Source organism: Phoenix dactylifera, chromosome 16 (genome assembly GCF_009389715.1).
Source record: "Phoenix dactylifera cultivar Barhee BC4 chromosome 16, palm_55x_up_171113_PBpolish2nd_filt_p, whole genome shotgun sequence".
Lineage (NCBI taxonomy): Eukaryota > Viridiplantae > Streptophyta > Magnoliopsida > Arecales > Arecaceae > Phoenix > Phoenix dactylifera.
In genome coordinates, this window is record NC_052407.1 from 1,313,955 (window position 1) to 1,319,834 (window position 5,880).

Here is a 5,880-nt window from a genome sequence, read left to right on the forward strand (position 1 = left end):
TGTTTTCTGAATCTCTGGTCCCTGAAAAATCAGGATGAGAGGAATGGATGGCCGGGCAACTCTCTATAACAGCCAGGGGCGGCCCAATACATTTGGGGGCCTAAGGCGAATCCAATAGATGAGGCCTTTTTTTTAATAATAAAATTTTAAATAAGTATAAAATATTTTTTAAAAATGATATAAAAATAGATAGTAATCAAGTATAATATTCCAATAAAGATACACGAATCTAATAAGGATAGATAAGAAGTCTTTTCAATTTAATATAATTTTTGAATGAAAGTATAGAAAAGTAATTAACCTAAGAAAAGAGCCATGAAACTGATTAAATAACTGAGATAATGCTTAATAATACTTTTATTCTGTCAAGTAAGAGTAGAATAGGAAAAGATCATCCTATCACTTCATGGTCAAGATAAAGAAATTATGGAAATTATGGTAAAGCAAGAGCAGAATTTGTCCAGGCCTTTTCTAGAAAAGAAAGTAGGGGCATTATGGAAAATTCACCCGATCTAATTAATAAAAATCCCATCCCACCATCTCCCTTTCAAAGTGAGTACCCTTACTTGGTGAGTACCGAAGCAGCTACTGCAGCATCACAGCACAGCAGCCATTCAACACCCCCCCCCCCCTCTTCCCTCCTTTTCTCTCTCTACCCTCCAAGAAGTCCATCTCCAATCCCCCTATCTTTCTTCCCGATGGCCCAAGTGGATCAGGAGTATTGTGAGGGAAGGAAAACCAAGACCAAAACCAAAAAAGAGAAGGGATGAAAGATAAGAGTGGCTTCAGGCGGGTATCAAGCCAACCAAATCCCTCCTCTCTCTCTCTCTCTCTCTCTCTCTCTCTCTCCCCCTCCACCCAAAACAAAACTACTGTCCCCAACTTCCCAAATTGCTCCTCTGCAGGCCAGAAAACTCTCCACCTCCCTTCCATCAAGGGGGAAGACTCGTAGCCAGCTCCTGTTTCTGTTTTAAAAGGGGCCTTTGCTTCCTTTTGATCACGGTGCCAAAAACTTCCCCCTCTCTCTCTCAATTTCTTTTCTCCCTTCACCTTCCGGGGCCTTCCATTGGCCCGGGGCCTTAGGCGACCGCCTCGATCGCCTAAGGCTCGGGCCGGCTCTGATAACAGCTGTTATCCTTCATTTCTCTAAGAGCTTTCCACCATCATCTTTCATCAGCTGAACAATGGATTTTAGCATCCAAACAGAGCCATTATGCTATCGTACCTTAAACAATTTGCACTTCTTACATTTCTAATTAATTCAGGCATTGCTTTGATTTTTCTAGCTAACTCAGCCATTGATTTAGGTACTGGTGTACAAATTTATAGCTAAAACGTTGATGCTATTCTAGTTCGATGCACCGATGAAACTGCACCCACAAATTGTAATATCAGCTCTAGTTCTTGCTACGTGCATCTAGAAGAATTCTCGAAGAGCAATGATACCATACTTCAGAAATCCAAGCTTAATTTGTGAAAGGTCTTGTGCTTATAGTAATGCATACGTGTAGGGTAGCATTGTAATGGGTAGGGAAACATATGCAATCAAGGACCCTGGATTAAGAAAAGGCTTTCTAGAAGGAAACAACAATCCTAAAAAACCTATTAAAGCAACATCCATGTGGGATTTGCTTAGATACATTACTCTTTCATTTTCTAGCGACATAAACATTTTAATGTAGCCATTGATTTGCCCAAGGCAAGAGGGAAACCCAAGACGTTCTATTTTCCCAACAACAAAAGTGCTTATTTATATTCTAAGCTAGCTAAATGGTTATTTTTCATTTTTTTGATTTTTTTTGGTAAAAGCCAGGATTATTATGCCATTCTATTATTAATATATACGTAAGAGTCAGAAAATAAAATATTTAACAAAGAAGGAATATCACAAGGAATCATCTTTCCGGGTTTTGTTTGTCCCTGACCACTCTCCAATGCCTCGAGGCATTCAATCTATATTCCAATCTTACTTTCATGCATGATAATCTTAATGCATAATGAGCATCTTGTGAGTAGTGGACCCAAAATATGGAATTCATTTTTCTTTGGTTGCTGCTTTAATTGTCGGGTTCTTCTTGTCGTGCATATCTTTTTTGAGAACCGTGAGAGGGAGGCCTAGTCGAAATCAAGCGGGGTGAGAGTCAAATCAAAATTATTGATATCAACGTAATTAATTATTTGTTGTTATAGTTATATATATATATATATATATATATATATGAAATGTTTTCATGGCTAGCGGTGGTATGGCGTTTCAGACCAAGCATATTTACAAACAGATTAACGGGCCGCAGATTGGATGGCTTCGTATGCGGCTAATTATTCTAAAAGTATCTTATGGATTAGAAATGGTAAGTTGCCTATAATGCTTTATAATTTATTTTTATTTTTTATTTTTTTGGATTGTCCGTGCCAGGACCATATGAATCATCGGTTTTAGACCAAAAAAAAAAAAAAAAAAAATCTCAGCAGCCTGGGCCAGCTTGAATGGCCCAAAGAGGTGGATTCGCATGGGCTACACAAACGGTTCGAAGCAAAGGGGCTTAAATGGAATGGCATGAAAGGGTCGGGCTTGGTGTTCAAGTGCTATGTTGGGATGCAGCCCAAGGAGCAAAGCAAATCCAGCCCATCTGAAACCTTCATCTCCGGTTCTTTCGCAGAAGAACCTTGCTCATGTCGGCTCATTGGTTCAATTTTAATGGGATTTTTAAGGAAAATATTTTGAGGCACCCCATCTGTGCATGCTATAATATATCCGATCTATTTTAAAACTCATCACTGATGAAAATAATTTTAAATAAAATAAATCTGAACTTAAGTCATAGAATCCATGGTTGTCGTTCACACCCTAAGATTAGAGATCAGCAGAATCTTTCTGAAGAGAGAAGCTCCGTATGCGTCTGTTTAGAAAAGGGTTCATACAGGATATTTAAATATCTCTCCAGAGACCAACTACCACAGGAGGTTACACCCATGAAGAGTCACCTCACATCAAAATAACTCTTCGCCACCGTGAAATTTTATTTATGCCCTCGTGATTATCAGAATTTACAAAAATTCAAGAGATACTTGTCAATGTGGACTTTAACTAAATGAAATCCAGCAATCATCTCCCGTTGATTTGGATCAATTTCTGGAGCTGCACCGGTCCCTTCTGGTCATGTAACGCGGTTGTCCTGATAAGGCTTTATCCGAGCTCAAGCACATTCCTGGCATCAAGATCTTTGAACAACCAAAAACATTAAAGTGAAAGCAGATTCTGACCATCGCTTGTATGCCACGGTGCGAATTTGCATTTCCTTAAGTTCGGTTTCAACGATGCTTGTAGAATGAGAAAAAAAATCATCAACTATCTTCGTCGAAGGAAGTATAAATATGGACGTAGTTAGCGTGCATATGTTTCAATGGAATCCTATTCCATTCTTCGCATGAAAGGTTACTCCCACTTATCTCCTTCTTGTTCTCGTTTCTGGAATTTGTTTTTAAGTACTTTTTCCACTGCCCCCTTTTTGCACGTTGATCATAGCTGTCATCTTTGCATCCACATTAGGTTATCCTCTTATATGTATATATATACATACATATATATTGATGATATCCTCATGTAAGCTATATAATAACAGCAATTGAACAGATTCCACGCCAGCTCGGGAACAAAACAGCTTGAAAGCAATATTCGATTATCCTTTTCTTGTATTTTTTATATTAACCAAATGATTCTGCTAAGAAGGATTAAAAAATTTTCAAATACGTGTGTCATGACGATGGCTCCATCCATGTCACAATTATGTCAGCAGTCGGCTAAGTCGGGACGGGAGAAGGTAACAAGTTACGTGTTTTGGTGGTCTACGCTATCCACCCGATCCGGCAGATTCTTCTTGTTGGTTTAGGTGGCCACAGCTCAGTCCGGCCATTCCAACCACTTCACTTCAAAGCGCGCTTTCCATCGACATCACCTCCTCCCCTGGATGGAACGCACGGTCTTCCTTCCGGGCCAAATGCTCAAGAAAATGATGGTAGCCCAGTGAAAACGTGGCCTTACTTCCAACTAAGTGGTTGCGAGTTCGAAATGTACGGACGTTGATTAAATTATGGAGACCGGATGCTTCTTGCTCGGACATGGGGTCTGGAAAGGCGTATCGCTCGACTGGTAGTCTCGGTGGTGCTAGATGTGACGTACTCATACGTGTGGACTCGTGCCGGAGCCCAAAGAGATAACCGAGCTAGGCCGATTGGTGGGGATGGTATGAGTAAAACCGACAGGAATGCCCAACACACGGTCATTTCTACCCGCATCGAACATTCTCCTGATGGGGTGGGAGCTGCTACATGGGGGTGAGCTTGTCCCTTCCTCCCTCGTTTCCCTTTTTTCTAGCAGAAAAAACAAAAAGAAAGAAAAGAAAATAACGAGCGAAGACATTCTCACAGAACTGGAACGGGGATGGCACAATCTCTTACCAGAGGATTCCATTTAAGGATTTGCTACAGTTTATCCTGAAAATATTGTATGTATATATATATATATTTTTTTTTAAATTTTTATTACCATCCGTTTGATGATGAATGATCCAGATATTTTTCAAAGTTAACCGATTACAACCGATGGAAAGGTCACATATAGATGACAACTACCATTACTTAGATAAATTTTGAGGATTAATGTTTGAAAATTGGTGGAGATGATTTTGCAATTCAAGTAGTTGTCAGGGTCATAATTGGCCACCTCCTCTCTCTCTCTCTCTCTCTCTCTCTCTCTCTCTCTCTCTCTTCTCCTTCATCATCCTCCTTTGCCCTAGCCCAAGCAAATCATGTCTCTTATCTTTAGCTCCATAAGCACTAGAGGTGTAGGTGAGCCGACACGAGCTGCTCGAGCTCGAACTGGCTCAATTATTATTGAGCTTGGATCAAGCTCAAGCAATTTTTCGAATCGAGCTTAAATAGCAAAATACTCGACTCAAAAACTTACAAACCTAACCAAACATATATTTTTAATAATATTATATTTTTTATATATAATATATTGTTAATTTAATATTTAATTATTATGGAGGCTTGATTTTAAGTTCAAGTATAGTATGATTGATATTTAAATCGAGTCGAGCCGACATTGATTTTCAATCGAGCCAAGTTCAAAATTAGATATTAAGGTTCGGCCGATTTCGACATAAATTTCAATCCTAGTCGGCTCAGCTCGGTTGCACCCTTAGCCCACGCCATCCTCCCCTTTTGCTGGCCCTGTCCTCTGTTACCTCTGACGAGAACACCTCTTTGGACCCCTCCCTCGACTACATCTTCCTCAAAGAGCTTGCCCGCTGTCACTAACTACAGCGCCTTCTTTGAGCCCTCCCTCGACGACATTTCCCCCAAAGAGCTCGATGTCGCTGGAAAGGGCTTTACTACTAACGCCATCAATGGCCGCAACTTAGAGTTTATCTACAACGCCCGCCTCTCCTTCATCACCACCGTCACCATCAATCACTTCTTCACTGATACGTACCTTCTATGGCTTCCGCGTGTTCTTTGGATTATTCTTTATTTTTGATAAAATAAAAATAATAAAATATAATCTTTATTTTTGATATAAAAAAATATAATCTTTATTTTTGATATTAAAAAAAATATAATGAAGCACTGTAGCAATTGCTTTCGATTTAGGTTAGAGCGGCCGCCCTCAATTAATAGGGTGGAAATAAAGATAAAAAGACGGGGCTTAGCCTTTCCTAATTAAAAAAATTAACACACCGGCTCCACGTTTCATGCTTTTTTGACCTTCGGGAACACGTCACGGTCACCTTCTACACTAAGCGGCTCATCAGGTGGTATCCGGGCCAGGCAGGTTCTAGTAATCCGTTTGATTAAGAAGTTTGAACACAACTTGGA